This window comes from Arachis ipaensis, chromosome B8 (genome assembly GCF_059453495.1).
Source record: "Arachis ipaensis isolate K30076 ecotype BB chromosome B8, ASM5945349v1, whole genome shotgun sequence".
Taxonomy (NCBI): Eukaryota; Viridiplantae; Streptophyta; class Magnoliopsida; order Fabales; family Fabaceae; genus Arachis; species Arachis ipaensis.
Genome location: NC_142443.1, coordinates 49,233,103 through 49,250,606, shown reverse-complemented (window position 1 = coordinate 49,250,606; position 17,504 = coordinate 49,233,103). Strand labels below are relative to the sequence as shown.

Sequence of the window (17,504 nt, the reverse complement as noted above, 5' to 3'; positions counted from 1 at the left end):
ATTATTTGAGCTCGTTAATAGATTGATAGATAAAATCTTATGCGTTTTGAAAGTAATCTTTATAGTATTATATTTGAATCTTAAATTGTTATTCTATCTCAGGTATTTTATAAAAGTTATGTTACTTGTATATATATTTTTCCTAGTTTTATGTTTCTTATTTTATACGTACCGTTATTATCTAACACGTATACTCGCTGACCAATCACGCACCGACACATGTACTTCACACTCGTTTATGAGTTATTGGGCCACGCTTATTGTTTCCTCACCACTCATTTACGGTTAAACTCCTACCACATTACGCAATACATATCACAGAAGGAAAAAAAGGGGGAACAGAGAAGAAGCAAAGGGAAATGAAAAACTGAGGAAAGGGAGAAGAGGGATCAGGGAAGCACCACGAAGAACAGAGAGACGTGCGCGATCGAGGGAGAAGGTAGCGTTGCCACCATGCCTCATCATCGTCGCTGAAGCTCTCCTTGCCACTATCAACGCCATTTAGGGCAGAAGAGAAGAGGAAGAATGACAGAGAAAAGAGATTGGAGCTGCTACAGGAACGGCGGTTCCTGCTTCTAACCTCTGCTCTTTTGATTTCTGGAGCTACCGTGGGTGGAGCTTGTCATCAAAGGAAGCAAGCTGCCGCCACCAACTCTTAATTAAGCCAGTATCCTCCTCTTTGTTCTGATTCCAATTTTCCCATTTTTGAAACTGTAACACTCTCACCCTTACTCTGATTATACTTTGTTTCTCTTCCATGTACTTGTTTTAATCATGGTTGCCTATATCTTTGTTGCTCAGCCCTTTTTTGGCTCCTATTCCCTGCTACAATTAGGTCGAGTGTTGAAGCTGGTGCTGCCATGGGACGGTTGAAGCTGTTACTGATTCTGAATTTGCTATCTGGGTACTGGTCTTATCTTCTCCTTAGGGTTGATCTATTTACACATTTTGTTTTGTCACTGCTGTGGTTGCCATGTTCTGGTTTTAATTCTATCTTAGTTCTTGCTTTGTCTTGAATCCCTAGAGCTGAAATTACTTTTGATTCCTATCCAATTTGAATCCTCTATTTTACTGCAACCATGGTCAGTGCTGCGAAGGCTAATGTTGTTGCTGTTCCGGTTGTGGTTGCGTGAGAGTTACCGCTGCTGCCCTGAAACTAGAAGAGAAGAGAGTTGTTACGTTAAAGTATGCGATTGCGACATCGAGGTAGGGGGTTTAAAACGATTTCAATTTAAGAATGCCTACAAGGTTTATTGAATAACTGCAAATAGATTTAATAGATGTGAGTAATTGATTGATTATGTGAATATTGAATCGTGGCTGAAATTGTGATTGGAATGGTTGAGATTGTGATTTGGAATTGTTGATTGGTGATATTGATTGATTATGTAGATTGGGAATAGTTTGATGACTTATTGTTGAGAATTACTAAATTTTAATGGGTTATGTTGGATTTGTTGCTGTTGAGCTATTATTTAGTATATTGTAATGTTAATGAGCTTGGTTGGTGGTTGATTTGGAATTGGTTTTGAGGGGTATTGAAGAATTGGATTTTGAACACTAAATGGTTTGCTGAAAATCAGGTTCTCTTGAAATTAAACGGCAACTTTGAAAGTGAATCAGTGACTCTACAATGACTGAAATGATAAGAATTTAAGTGTTAATGATATTATATTAAGTGTAATTGTGAAAACTCAATTTTGAAGGTTTCGTATCAACTAAAGAATTAGTTATGATTTTTCAAAGTTGAATTCTAAAATCTGATTTTCTGCATAATTTCTAAACTGAGTCAGCAACTTTGAAAAGCTATAACTAATTCTGTAATTATCGGAATTGCGTGGAACCAAGTCCGGATTAAACATAAGGATAAAAGGAACTAAAATGGTGAATTTGAGACTTTTTCATTAAGTTTATGATTTATGGTGAATTTTTGAATTAGGGATGTCAAATCTGGTTTTTCTGCAGAACGTTTAACACAGCAGCAACTTGTTTCCTCTATTAAAATTTCTGCAGCTTGAATTTTGAATTGAAACAAATTTTAAATGAAACTTTGGTCTTAATACTTTAATTTCATAAAAATTTAGAATTGTTAGAGTTGTGGTTTTAAAGATATGAATTTTTAAATTAAGATGTATTATGCAGTAAAAGTCAGGTTTTGTTTTCTAAGTCAGTAACTTTGAGACTTTATAATTTTTAATTCTGGAATGATATTAAAATGCAACCAATTGGAGGTGAAATTTGAGTATGTTTAGTACTTATGATTCAAATTTCAGGGTTTTCCATGTTTTAATAAGTGAGTTATGGGACTTGGAAGAGGTTGTGTTTAATGATTTGTAAAACAGAATTCTGCAGAAAATTACCTAACTTCCAAGCTACGTAACTCCTTCATTAAAATTGGTATGACCCTGGAACTAATTGAGAAAGAAATTTGGGTAAGTTAAGTTTAACCACATTAATTTTGAAGGTGTTTGGATTTAATTTGGATTTTATATGAAATTTCAAATGTTGTATGCTGCTGCTGTCTTCTGGTTTTAAAATACTGCAGAGCAGTCACGGTTTTTTTTATATTCCCGAAGCTAGAGTCAGCAAAAAATTATGATTTTTGATTTAATATAAAGCTTAATCCGAGACGGTCGCATGGATATAAATTTTGCGTGATTCCGAATTCATTTGATATTTTAAAAACAAATTGGAAATCAGGCTGCCAGGTTGGGTTGACAATTATTTTGGATATGGAATTTAAGAAATAGATTTTCTATACTATTATCAAATATTTTTGAGAATATATATTGTTGTGGCAACTGCTGAAAGAGGCTGATGAAATGTTGAGAAAGAAGGAATCCATAAGGGTGGCTAAGTCCTATTTTTAAAGGAGATTATGTCCAAATTTTTATAAAAGTAAAAGGACTTAATCAAAATGAATACTTGAGACTTGTTTAACGATAATAACTTTACTGATTCTTTTGAGAAAATATATTTGGTTTATAAAATTGCTAGCAAGGACATGGGTTTTGTCCCGCTTGCATATTTACAATTACAAAAGAGTAAAGAGATAAAGAGAAAAAGAGTAATATAGATACAGATGAAAGAGTATTCAGAGAAAAGTAAAGAGATACAGAGAACAGAACAACTAGAGTAGAGTAAAGAGATGCAGAGAAAAGAGAAACCAGAGCAAAGTAAAGAGATATTTGTATATATATATATATATATATATATATATTAGTTGCTTGATGCAACCCAGAGCTATATTTAATATATATTAGTTGCTTAATGCAACCCAGAGCCTCTGTAGGGAAACTAAGTTACCTACAGCCATTTTCTGCTTCCCCAGATTAGAGCAGAGTATATATATTTTCCTGCAGTAAGCAGAGGCTGTCTCAAATGAGCGGCTATTATCATATGCGCATTTATTTAGGAACGGAAAATCGTATTCGGGAAATCGGGATTACTCGTGACCGGATAAATGTCGGGATTGCGGGCAGCCAACCGACACATGAGCTCATGGCCTGTACTAGGACTAGACATTCATCATATGCATCTATGTGACATTGTTTGGGTGTGTATATTGTAATTGATTTGCCTATGTGAGTAATTCTGTTTAACTACTAATTGCTATACTTGATGTAATTGCTCTTGATTGTGTTTGAATCTCTTTACTTGTGTTTGTATCTGATTGGCTGGGTTGTAGTGAATTGGGTGTTGATTGAATTGCTTGGGCCTAAGGCCGTGATTGGTTTGTGTTTGAGGTTTAGTAAAGTATGAAAGATTAAGCTGGTTCAGCATAGACTTAATGAACCTATGCTTGGAACAAATTAGTCATTCATACAGTCTAGGAAAACTTTTAAGAAGTATATAAAGAAAAATATGAGTTTAGGATTTTGGATAATTAATTGATGCTTCTAAAGAAGGTTTTAGATTTTGGAATGTTGAGCCATTGGTTTTCAAAAGAAGTTTATATAAGGCGAGCGATGAATACTGCGACTGAAAGTAGTTTTCTTTTCAATGTCTCTAAATGAAATTAACTATTTACGCTTTATTCTTTACTTTCATGGCATTCTCTACCTCTACTGAGAACATGTGGTTTGGTTCTCACCCCCAAATTTTCCACCCTTTCAGTGACACAGGTTTGAAGATGCAATATGAAGCTGCAAGTGATTAGTAGGCTTTCTTTATGGTTTTAATTGCTTTCATAGAGTCCCCTCGCTCTTGTCCTTTGAGGTTTTATTTTAACAGAGGAGTAGGTGTTGTATTTGGGTTTATATGACTTCTTATGTATAAAAATTGCTATTAATAATACTTATGTGATTGTTATTATTATTTGCAATGTTTATCCTTGATACATGTCTTTAATGAATAAAAACAAAAATTTCTGGAATTTTCTTAAAATTGAAACGCGAACTCGATACAAAGGCTCGATAATTAAGTAGTTAATACTAGATAAGGTTACGTAATGTTCTTTCTAGTGGAAATACCCTGACTTAAGCAAGGTATTTTGCTGGAAGGGATGTTACAATATGGTATTAGAGCAGTCCTTCCTGTAGAGCCTTGGGAGTGGACTGACTATGCTTCATTTGCATACTCTGAGTGTCTGTCATGCTTTATGGTGCACGAATTATGAATCACACTTTTCACAACTCGTACCACTGACCAGCAAGTGCACTGGGTCATCCAAGTAATACCTCACGTGAGTAAGGGTCGAATCCCACGGGGATTGTTGGTTTGAAGCAATCTATGGTTATCTTGTAAATCTTAGTCAGGAAGTCAATTATGTTTATCAGTTGAATTGCAAATAAACAATAGAGCATGGATTAAAGGTTACTTGTTATGCAATAATGGAGAATATGTTGGAGTTTTGGAGATGCTTTGTCTTCTGAATCTCTGCTTTCCTCTGTCTTCTTGTTCACGCACGCACGTCCTCCTATGGCAAGCTGTGTGTTGGTGGATCACCGTTGTCAATGGCTACCTTCCATCCTTCCAGTGAAAACTACGCTCACGCGCTCTGTCACAGCACGGCTAATCACCGGTTGGTTCTCGATCCGGTTGGAATAGGATTTACTATCCTTTTGCGTCTGTCACTAACGCCCAGCCTTCAGGAGTTTGAAGCTCGTCACAGTCATTCAATCCTTGAATCCTACTCAGAATACCACAGACAAGGTTTAGACTTTCCGGATTCTCAGGAATGCCGCCATCAGTTCTAGCTTATACCACGGAGATTCAGATTAAGGAATCTAAGAGATACTCACTCAATCGTATATAGAACGGAGGTGGTTGTCAGGCACACGTTCATGATTTGAGGAAGGTGATGAGTGTCACAGATCATCACCTCCATCACAGTTAAGCGCAAATGAACATCTTAGATAGGAACAAGCGTGTTTGAATGGAAAACAGAAATACTTGCATTAATTCATCGAGACACAGCAGAGCTCCTCACCCCCAACAATAGGGTTTAGAGACTCATGCCGTCAGAGAATACAAAGTTTTGATCTAAAATGTCATGAGATGCAAAATAAGTCTCTAAAAGTTGTTTAAATACTAAACTAGTAGCCTAGGTTTACAAAAAATGAGTAGACTATGATGGGTGATGCAGAGATCCACTTCTGGGGCCCACATGGTGTGTGCTGGGTCTGAGATTTAAGCAAGTCACGTGCAGAGGCCATTTGTGGAGTTGAACGCCAGTTTTTGTGCCAGTTTGGGCGTTCAACTCTAGCTTTTGATCCTTTTTTGGCGCTGGACGCCAGAATTGGGCGAGAACTGGCGTTGAACGCCAGTTTACGTCATCTATCCTTGTGCAAAGTATGGACTATTATATATTGCTGGAAATCCCTGGATGTCGACTTTCCAATGCAATTGGAAGCATGCCATTTCGAGTTTTGTAGCTCCAGAAAATCTACTTTGAGTGCAGGGAGGTCAGAATCCAACAGCATCAGCAGTCCTTTTTCAGCCTGAATCAGATTTTTGCTCAGCTCCTTCAATTTCAGCCAGAAAAATACCTGAAATTACAGAAAAACACACAACTCATAGTAAAGTCCAGAAATATAAATTTTTCCTAAAAACTAATGGAAATAGACTAAAAACTAACTAGAACATACTCAAAACTATATGAAATTAACCCCAAAAAGCGTATAAAATATCCGCTCATCACAACACCAAACTTAAACTGTTGCTTGTCCTCAAGCAACTAGACAAATAAAATAGAAGACTAATAGGTTGAGAAGCAATAATATCTCAGAGTTTTTGAATGAAGCTCAGATTCTAATTAGATGAGCGGGACTAGTAGCTTTTTGCTTCTGAACAGTTTTGGCATCTCACTTTATCCATTGAAGCTCAGAGTGATTGGCATCTATAGGAACTCAGAATTCAGATAGTGTTATTGATTCTCTTAGTTCATTGTGATGATTCTTGAACACAGCTTCTTTATGAGTCTTGGCCGAGGCCCTAAGCACTTTGTTTTCCAGTATTACCACCGGATACATAGATGCCACAGACACATAACTGGGTGAACCTTTTCAGATTGTGACTCAGCTTTGCTAAAGTCCCCAATTAGAGGTGTCCAGAGTTCTTAAGCACACTCTTCTTTTTGCATGGACCTTGACTTTAACCGCTCAGTCTCAAGTTTTCACTTGACACCTTCACGCCACAAGCACATGGTTAGGGACAGCTTGGTTTAGCCGCTTAGGCCAGGATTTTATTCCCTTAGGCCCTCCTATCCACTGATGCTCAAAGCCTTGGGATCCTTTTTATTACCCTTGCCTTTTGGTTTTAAGGGCTATTGGCTTTTTGCTCTTGCCTTTTGGTTTTAAGAGCTTTGGCTTTTTCTACTTGCTTTCTCTTTTTCTTTCTCTATATATATATTTTTTTTTTCTGCAAGCTTTGTTCTTTGCTGCTTTTTCTTGCTTCAAGAATCATTTTTATGATTTTTCAGATTATCAATAACCTGTCTCATGTTCATCATTCTTTCAAGAGCCAACATATTTAACAGTCTTAAACAACAAATTCAAAAGACATATGCACTGTTCAAGCATTCATTCAGAAGACAGAAAGCATTGCCACCACATTTAACTAATTAGAATTTCTCTTATTAAAACTCGAAATTTTATTGTCTCTTATTCAAAAGATCTACTATTTTATTCATGTTTGCTGATGATGAGAAAAAATAAACTATAGCTTAATTGGAGATAAAATCAAAATAGATACTAATTACTACTATATGACTTCTAAGGTAAACTTCTATAAAGACACTATCACAGAGTTAAGGCAGAAATTGGAAATTAACAACCTTTATTCTGGGAGAACGGGGGTTCCTCTGATCCTTGGGGTGCTTGGTCCTACAAGAGAAGACTTTTGGCGCTTCAATTCCCTTAAGTCACGCCCCTGCTCCTCTTGTTCTTTAAGCATATAGGTCAGCATTTGACTGTGTTCCTTCTGTTATTTTATTATTTGCTCCATAGCTTCCCGTATCTTGGTAACGGACGTCTCAAGATACTCCCAGTATTTAGATTGAGGGATCTCTGGTAGGAATTCCTGTGCTCTCTTCTTGATGGGATCCTCCTGTGCTTGTTGTTTTTCCATTGATGCTTTGGTGATTGGCTTTTCAATTAGGATATACTCAGTTATTCCCATCCTTACTCCAGCGTCCTTGCAGAGTAGAGAAATCACGCTTGGATAAGCCAACCTGGCCTCTTTAGAATTTTTATTAGCAATTTTGTAGAGTTCAGTTGAAATCAGCTGATGAACCTCCACTTCCTTTCCCATCATGATGCAATGGATCATCACTTCTCTTTTAACTGTGACTTCAGAACGGTTGCTAGTGGGCAACAGAGAACGCCCAATGAAGTCCAGCCATCCTCTGGCGACTGGTTTGAGATCTTCTCTCTTGAGTTGATTTGGGACACCCTTTGTGTTGGTGGTCCACCTGGCTCCAGGGATACATATGTCCTCTAGAATCTTATCCAGGTCAATGTCTGCTCTCATCATCCTCCTGTTGAAGGAGTCTGGATCATCCTTTAGCTGAGGTAGCTTTAAGATCTCTCTGATCTTGTCAGGGGTGGTATGAACAATCTTTCCTCTGACCATGGTCCGAAATTCATAGAAGGCAGTTCCAGATAGTTTTTGCTTGTCAGTCTGCCACATATTAGCATAGAACTCCTGGACCATGTTCCTTCCTACTTTCGTTTCAGGATTAGCTAGGACTTCCCAGTTCCTGATTCGAATTTGCTCCTGGATCTCCGGATATTCATCTTCTTTCAAATCGAATCTAACTTCCGGGATCACTGATCTTAGACCCATTACTTTAAGATAATGGTCTGAATGTTCTTTAGATAAGAACTTCCCTTGATTCCAAAGTGGTTTTGGAATGCTCTCTTTCTTGCCTCTTGGAGTGGGTTATTTTCCTTTAGGAGCCATGCTCTTAGTGATCTCGGATAAACACACCAAACTTAGAGGTTTGCTTGTCCTCAAGCAAAAGAAAAGAAAGGAGAGGGATAGAAGGAGAGCTAGGTGCAATTGTTGATGGAGGAGGAGGGAGGCCGAACCCAAATTTAAAGGGATGGGGGGGTGGGTTTTCGAAAAATTGGAAAAGATAAGATAAAAAATTGAGTTGAAAAAGATAAGATAGAAGATATAGTTTAATTTTGAAAAGATATGATAGATTTTTGAAAAAGATAAATCTGAATTTTGAAAAAGATAATATGAAGATTTGAAAAAGATATGGATTAGTTGAAAAGATTTTTGAGTGAAAAAGATAGATTTGTTTTCAGAAAAGATTTGAAAAGAGTTTGGATTGAATTTGGAAAGAGGGATTTTTAGAAATTAAGGATTTTAGAAATCAGGGTTCTTAACATGTTCATGTAAAAATCATGCATTGAAACATAAAATTTGAAATTAAAATGGAAATACGTGTGGAAAATGAATTTGGCTCCTCCCTGCTGTCCTGGCGTTTGAACGCCCAAACACTGCCTGTTTTGGGCGTTCAGCGCCCAAATGCTGCTCTCCTGGGCGTTCAACGCCCCAGCTGCTGCCATTACTGGCGTTCAACACCCAGTGGGTGCCCCTTTCTGGCGTTGAACGCCCAGATTGCTACCATTACTGGCGTTCAACGCCCAGTGGATGCCCATTTTGGGCGTTGAACGCCCAAAATATACTTTTACTGGCATTTTCTTGCCAGTGAGCTCTTTTTCTCTGTTTTGTGTGCCGAGGTCTTCTGTAAATGATTATTTACCTTGTTGTCAATGAACTCTATATAAACAAATAAAAATAAAAATAGAAATAGGGCAAAATGCTTAGAGGATTGTTGCCCCATGGATGGGTTGCCTCCCAGCAAGCGCTTCTTTATTGTTTTTAGCTGGACCTTGCTGAGCTCTTAATCCAGCTTCAGCCTTGAGCATTCTTGCTCAATGTTGCCTTCAAGATAATGCTTGATTCTCTGTCCATTGACAATGAACTTCTTATCAGAAACAATATCTTGAAGCTCCACATAACCATATGGTGATACACTTGTAATCACGTATGGTCCCCCCCACCGGGATTTTAGTTTCCCGGGGAATAGCCTGAGTCTAGAGTTAAACAACAGGACCTTCTGTCCTGGTTCAAAGATTCTAGATGACAGCTTTCTGTCATGCCATTTTTTTGATTTTTCTTTATAAAGCTTGGCATTTTCGAAAGCTGTGAATCTGAATTCCTCTAGCTCATTTAGCTGGAGCAATCGTTTTTCACCTGCTAATTTGGCATCAAAGTTTAGGAATCTAGTTGCCCAGTAGGCTTTATGTTCCAGTTCCACGGGCAGGTGACATGCCTTACCATAAACGAGTTGGTATAGAGATGTCCCTATGGGGGTTTTGAATGCTGTCCTGTAAGCCCACAGAGCATCATCCAAGCTTCGTGCCCAATCCTTTCTACGGGTATTTACTGTCCGTTCCAGGATTCTCTTTAATTCTCTGTTAGAGACTTCAGCTTGCCCATTGGTTTGTGGATGATACGGAGTGGCCACCTTGTGGCGAATTCCATACCGAACCATGGCAGTGTAAAGCTGTTTATTACAGAAGTGAGTGCCCCCATCACTGATTAGTACTCTAGGGACACCAAACCTGCTAAAGATATGTTTCTGGAGGAACTTCAGCACTGTTTTAGTATCATTGGTGGGTGTGGTGATAGCCTCAACCCATTTTGATACATAGTCAACTGCCACCAGAATATAAGTGTTTGAGTATGATGGTGGGAAAGGTCCCATGAAATCAATTCCCCATACGTCAAACAAATCAATTTCCAAGATTCCTTGTTGAGGCATGGCGTAACCATGAGGCAGATTACCAGCTCTTTGGCAACTGTCACAATTACGTACAAACTCTCGGGAATCTTTATAGAGTGTGGGCCAATAGAAGCCACATTGGAGGACCTTGGTGGCTGTTCGCTCACCTCCGAAATGGCCTCCATATTGAGATCCGTGGCAATGCCACAGGATCCTCTGTGCTTCTTCTTTAGGCACACACCTATGGATAATTCCGTCTGCACATCTCTTAAAGAGGTAAGGTTCATCCCACAGGTAATACTTTGCATCAGTAATTAATTTCTTCTTTTGTATCCTGTTGTACTCCTTGGGTATGAACCTTGCAGCTTTATAGTTTGCAATATCGGCAAACCATGGTGCTTCCTGAATGGCAAATAAATGCTCATCAGGAAACGTCTCAGAGATCTCAAGAAAGGGGAGGGACGTCCCTTCCACTGGCTCTAACCAGGACAGATGATCAGCCACTTGGTTCTCTGTCCCTTTTCTGTCTCTTATTTCTATATCAAACTCTTGCAGAAGCAATACCCATCTGATGAGCTTGGGTTTTGAATCCTGTTTTGTGAGTAGATATTTAAGAGCAGCATGGTCAGTATACACAATCAATTTTGATCCTACTAGGTATGATCTGAACTTGTCAATGGCGTAAACCACTGCAAGTAATTCTTTTTCTGTGGTTGTGTAATTTTTCTGGGCATCATTTAGAACGCGACTGGCATAATAAATGACATGCAGAAGCTTGTCATGCCTCTGTCCCAATACTGCACCAATGGCATGATCACTGGCATCACACATTAGCTCAAATGGTAACGTCCAGTTTGGTGCAGAAATGACTGGTGCTGTGATCAGCTTAGCTTTCAGCGTTTCAAACGCCTGCAAGCACTCTGTGTCAAACACAAATGGCGTGTCAGCAGCTAGCAGATTGCTCAGAGGTTTTGCGATTTTTGAAAAATCCTTTATAAACCTCCTATAGAATCCTGCATGCCCCAGAAAGCTGCTGATCGCCTTAACATTGGCAGGTGGTGGTAATTTTTCAATTACCTCTATTTTTGCTTGATCCACCTCTATTCCCTTGTTTGAGATTTTATGCCCAAGGACAATTCCTTCAGTCACCATGAAGTGACATTTTTCCCAGTTTAAAACTAGGTTGGTCTCTTGGCATCTTTTCAGAACAAGTTTCAGGTGATCAAGACAGGAGCTGAATGAGTCTCCATATACTGAGAAGTCATCCATGAAGACTTCCAGAAAGTTTTCCACCATATTAGAGAAAATAGAGAGCATGCATCTCTGGAAGGTTGCAGGCGCATTACATAGCCCAAATGGCATCCTTCTATAAGCAAACACTCCGGATGGGCATGTGAATGTTGTTTTCTCTTGATCCTGGGGATCTACTGCAATCTGGTTATAGCCTGAGTAGCCATCCAAAAAGCAGTAATAATCATGACCTGCTAGTCTTTCTAGCATCTGGTCTATGAATGGTAAAGGAAAATGATCCTTTCTGGTGGCTGTATTGAGCCTTCTATAGTCAATACACATGCGCCACCCTGTAACTGTTCTTGTAGGAACCAGTTCATTTTTTTCATTATGAATCACTATCATGCCTCCCTTTTTTGGGACGACTTGGACAGGGCTCACCCAGGGGCTATCAGAAATAGGATAAATAATCCCAGCCTCTAATAGTTTGGTGACCTCTTTCTGCACTACTTCTTTCATGGCTGGATTTAGCCGCCGCTGTGGTTGAACCACTGGTTTGGCATTATCCTCCAATAAGATTTTGTGCATGCATCTAGCTGGGCTTATGCCCTTAAGGTCACCTATGGACCACCCAAGAGCTGTCTTGTGTGTCTGTAGCACTTGAATAATTGCTTCCTCTTCCTGTGAATTTAAAGCAGAGCTTATGATCACTGGAAAAGTGTCACCTTCTCCCAGAAATGCATATTTCAAGGATGGTGGTAATGGCTTGAGCTCGGGTTTAGGAGGTTTTTCCTCTTTCAGAAGAAAGTTCAGAGGCTCTTTCATGTCCCCTGAATCCTCCAAATCAGGCTGAACATCTTTAAAGATGTCTTCCAACTCTGATTCGAGACTCTCAGCCATGTTGATCTCTTCTACCAAAGAGTCAATAAGATCAACTTTCATACAGTCTGTTGATGTGTCTGGATGCTGCATGGCTTTGATAGCGTTCAACTTGAACTCATCATCGTTGACTCTCAGGGTTATTTCCCCCTGTTGGACGTCAATGAGGGATCGTCCAGTTGCTAGGAAGGGTCTTCCTAGAATGAGAGTAGCACTCTTATACTCCTCCAGTTCCAGCACAACAAAGTCAGTGGGAAAGGCGAATGGCCCAACTCTGACAATCATGTCCAAAATCACGCCTGATGGGTATTTAGTGGAACCATCAGCAAGTTGGAGACATATTCGGGTTGGTTTAACTTCTTCAGTTAAGCCAAGCTTCCTGATAGTGGATGCAGGTATTAGGTTGATGCTTGCCCCAAGATCGCATAAAGCTGTCTTGGTGCAATTATCTTCTAATATGCATGGTATCAGAAAGCTCCCAGGGTCTTTAAGCTTTTCAGGAAAGCTCTTCAGAATGACTGCACTGCATTCTTCAGTGAGGAGAACTCTTTCTGTTTCTCTCCAATCCTTTTTATGACTCAAGATCTCTTTCATGAACTTGGCATAAGAAGGTATTTGCTCAAGTGCTTCTGCAAATGGAATCTTTATTTCAAGAGTCCTGATATAATCTGTAAAGCGAGCAAATTGCTTATCCTGCTCCTCTTTCCGGAGTTTTTGAGGATAAGGTATCTTGGCTTTATATTCTTCAACCTTAGTTGCTGCAGGTTTATTGCCTACAGAAGTGGTTGAAGAAGCCTTTTTAGAGGGGTTGTTATCAGCATTTGTGTGTGTCTGATCCCTCACTGGCACTTGAGTGCCAGAGTTAGAAGCTGGAGTGAAACTGGACGCCAGCTCCTTGTCTGCTTCTGGCGTCTGAACGCCAGAACTGTGCCCATTTTGGGCGTTCAGCACCAGATCCTGCCCATTTTGGGCGTTCAACGCCAGATCCTTGCCCTTTTCTGGTGTTGAACGCCAGTCCTGCTGTATTTCTGGCGTTGAACGCCAGTTTTGGCCATGGTCTGGGCGTTCAGCGCCAGCCTTCCACCAATTTTCTGGTGCTTTAGCGCCAGAATTATTTTTCCCTGGGCTCTTACTGTCCTCAGGTGAATTTTGGGTGGTTTGCTCATTTCTTAGCTTTTTACTGCCTTGCGGTGGTGTATTTAATGTTTTCCCACTTCTTAGTTGAACTGCTTGGCATTCTTCTGCTATTTGCCTTGACAGCTGCTGCTTTGTTTGCTTAAACTGTTCGTCCATATGTGTATATTAGCCATCCTTGTCTCTTGTAACCTGTCTTTAAATTCGGCCAGCTGCTTTGTCAGAAAGTCCAATTGCTGATTGAATTCAGTAGCTTGTTTCACAGGACTGAGTTCAGCAGTTACTATTTTAACCTCTTCATTCATGGAAGGGTTGCTGCTTAAGTACAGATGCTGATTCCTGGCAACTGTATCAATGAGCTCTTGAGCCTCTTCAATTGTCTTTCTCATGTGGATAAATCCACCAGCTGAGTAATCTAGAGACATCTGAGCTCCTTCTGCAAGCCCATAGTAGAAGATGTCTAACTGAACCCACTCTGAAAACATTTCAGAGGGGCATTTTCGTAGCATCTCTCTGTATCTCTCCCAGGCATCATAAAGAGATTCATTATCTCCTTGCTTGAAGCCTTGGATGTCCAGCCTTAGCTGTGTCATCCTTTTTGGAGGGAAATATTGATTCAGGAATTTTTATGTCAGCTGTTTTCATGTCTTTATGCTGGCCTTAGGTTGGTTATTTAACCACCTCTTAGCTTGATCTTTTACAGCAAATGGAAACAGTAATAGTTTGTAGACATCCTGATCTATTTCCTTATCATGTACTGTGTCAGCAATTTGTAAAAATTGTGCTAGAAACTCTGTAGGTTCTTCCTGTGGAAGACCGGAATACTGGCAGCTTTGCTGCACCATGATAATGAGCTGAGGATTCAACTCAAAGCTACTGACTCCAATGGAGGGTATGCAGATACTACTCCCATATGAAGCAGTAGAGGGGTTAGAATATGACCCCAGAGTCCTCCTGGATTGTTCATTTCCGCTTAGGTCCATGATGGAGAAAGGGAGATGATGTAAAACAAAAAAATATATTTTTATTTATTTATTTATTAATTTATTTCGAAAATAAAATAAATCAAAATTAAATAAATAAAAATGAGTAAAAGATTTTCGAAAAAGTGAGGAGAGAGAAAGTGGTTAGGAGATTTTGAAAAAGATATGATGATTTTTGAAAAAGGTTTTAAATTTTGAAATAAAAATCTGAATTTTTAAAGGAGAGAGAAAAACAATAAGATAACACAGGATTTAAAATTTTTAGATCTGAGGTTTCTTATTTTCGAAAATTTTGGGAGGGAAAAACACCAAGGAACACCAAACTTAAAAATTTTAAGATCAAGACACAAGGAAAACTTAAGAATACCTTGAAGATTCACAAGAACACGGGAACACAACGGAAGAACACCAAACTTAAAGTTTGGCATAGGAATTAATAGAAAAATTATTTTTTTGAAAAAGATTTTAAAAAGAAAATAAGGATTCTAAGATTCTAACACAACAATAAAAAGAGACTCTAAACAAAAAAGAGAAATTTTTCCTAATCTAAGCAACAAAATAAACCATTAGTTGTCCAAACTCGAACAATCCCCGGCAACAGTGCCAAAAACTTGGTGCACGAATTATGAATCACACTTTTCACAACTCGTACCACTGACCAGCAAGTGCACTGGGTCATCCAAGTAATACCTCACGTGAGTAAGGGTCGAATCCCACGGGGATTGTTGGTTTGAAGCAATCTATGGTTATCTTGTAAATCTTAGTCAGGAAGTCAATTATGTTTATCAGTTGAATTGCAAATAAACAATAGAGCATGGATGAAAGGTTACTTGTTATGCAGTAATGGAGAATATGTTGGAGTTTTGGAGATGCTTTGTCTTCTGAATCTCTGCTTTCCTCTGTCTTCTTGTTCACGCACGCACGTCCTCCTATGGCAAGCTGTGTGTTGGTGGATCACCGTTGTCAATGGCTACTTTCCATCCTTCCAGTGAAAACTACGCTCACGCGCTCTGTCACAGCACGGCTAATCACTGGTTAGTTCTCGATCCGGTTGGAATAGGATTTACTATCCTTTTGCGTCTGTCACTAACGCCTAGCCTTCAGGAGTTTGAAGCTCGTCACAGTCATTCAATCCTTGAATCCTACTCGGAATACCACAGACAAGGTTTAGACTTTTCGGATTCTCATGAATGCCGCCATCAGTTCTAGCTTATACCACGGAGATTCTGATTAAGGAATCTAAGAGATACTCATTCAATCGTATATAGAACGGAGGTGGTTGTCAGGCACACGTTCATGATTTAAGGAAGGTGATGAGTGTTACAGATCATCACCTCCATCACAGTTAAGCGCGAATGAACATCTTAGATAGGAACAAGCGTGTTTGAATGGAAAATAGAAATACTTGCATTAATTTATTGAGACACAGCAGAGCTCCTCACCCCCAACAATAGGGTTTAGAGACTCATGCCGTCAGAGAATACAAAGTTTTGATCTAAAATGTCATGAGATGCAAAATAAGTCTCTAAAAGTTGTTTAAATACTAAACTAGTAGCCTAGGTTTACAAAAAATGAGTAGACTATGATGGGTGATGCAGAGATCCACTTCTGGGGCCCACTTGGTGTGTGCTGGGGCTGAGATTTAAGCAATTCACGTGCAGAGGCCATTTGTGGAGTTGAACGCCAGTTTTTGTGCCAGTTTGGGCGTTCAACTCCAGCTTTTGATCCTTTTCTGGCGCTGGACGCCAGAATTGGGCAGAGAACTGGCGTTGAACGCCAGTTTACGTCATCTATCCTTGTGCAAAGTATAAACTATTATATATTGCTGGAAAGCCCTGGATGTCTACTTTCCAACTCAATTGGAAGCATGCCATTTCGAGTTCGATAGCTCCAAAAAATCCACTTTGAGTGCAGGGAGGTCAGAATCCAACAGCATCAGCAGTCCTTTTTCAGCCTGAATCAGATTTTTGCTCAGCTCCTTCAATTTCAGCCAGAAAAATACCTGAAATTACAGAAAAACACACAACTCATAGTAAAGTCCAGAAATATAAAATTTTCCTAAAAACTAATGGAAATAGACTAAAAACTAACTAGAACATACTCAAAACTATATGAAATTAACCCCAAAAAGCGTATAAAATATCCGCTCATCACTTTATAACTTGTTCTGATGACAAGAGTTTGTGTTTTATATGCATGACTGTCTGATGATTAACGCTATTAGTTTACCGTTGCATATCTTATGGTATCAAGTTTGGCCAACTTAATACTAATGATTTATGTATATGGAACACTAATTGGTTATCATAGACGAAATAGAAGTGATAGATTAACGCGAGTTACGAGGTTTTGGGGACGTTAGAAACTAAATTCTAGAGATTAGTTCCGTTTCGACGTATGCTCTTTATTCGTGCTTAGTGTTATCTCTTTCTATATTAATTGTATTGGAATTTCTAGTTTCTGATCTCTTTCTTGCTAACCTTGCATTATTATTCGTGCATGTCCTTGCTTGACTCTGTATCCGGTTGTTGTTTGAATCTTTTGAAACATTTATCCTCACCTTACAAACTCTATGCTCCTTGCTCTGAACTCTGATTTATTTCGATGCAACATACCATTTCTTGTAATTTCCTTCTTGAGTACTTGTTTCAGATTCTCTTTGAGAAAAATTTCAATTTAAATCTTTTCTTACTTGACTGTATCCACAACCCTTGCTTAAATTTTGATGGGATTGTTTTTAATTCAGCCTAGACTTTCTTACATAAACTCTGAAACTTCTGTATATAGTTTAATTTTGTTTAATTGTGATGCACCACTTATCTTTTATTGATTTATAGAAAATTTTATTTCAGAATCTATTCTTTAAATAGAAGCTGATTTTCTTCCAACTTTATTATTCTTATAGCTATTCTTACCTAATTATGTACTTAAGTATCCTTCAAGATTTTTAAAGAAAATATTTTGCCCTTAACATCAACCAAGCTTTAATTTACAAACCATGCATGATTTGTTTTGATTTAAAAATTAAATTGATA

General features: G+C 38.7%; 1 long non-coding RNA gene across 1 annotated transcript; it reads left to right on the top strand.

Annotated features, from left to right (window-relative positions):
* Window positions 1-328: 328 nt before the first annotated feature.
* LOC107612001 (uncharacterized) lies at window positions 329-4,314 on the top strand. Its single transcript, XR_001613562.3, has 4 exons — window positions 329-713; window positions 802-904; window positions 1,088-1,206; window positions 4,117-4,314. It is a non-coding gene; the product is annotated as an uncharacterized LOC107612001 (long non-coding RNA).
* The last annotated feature ends 13,190 nt before the right edge of the window (window positions 4,315-17,504 follow it).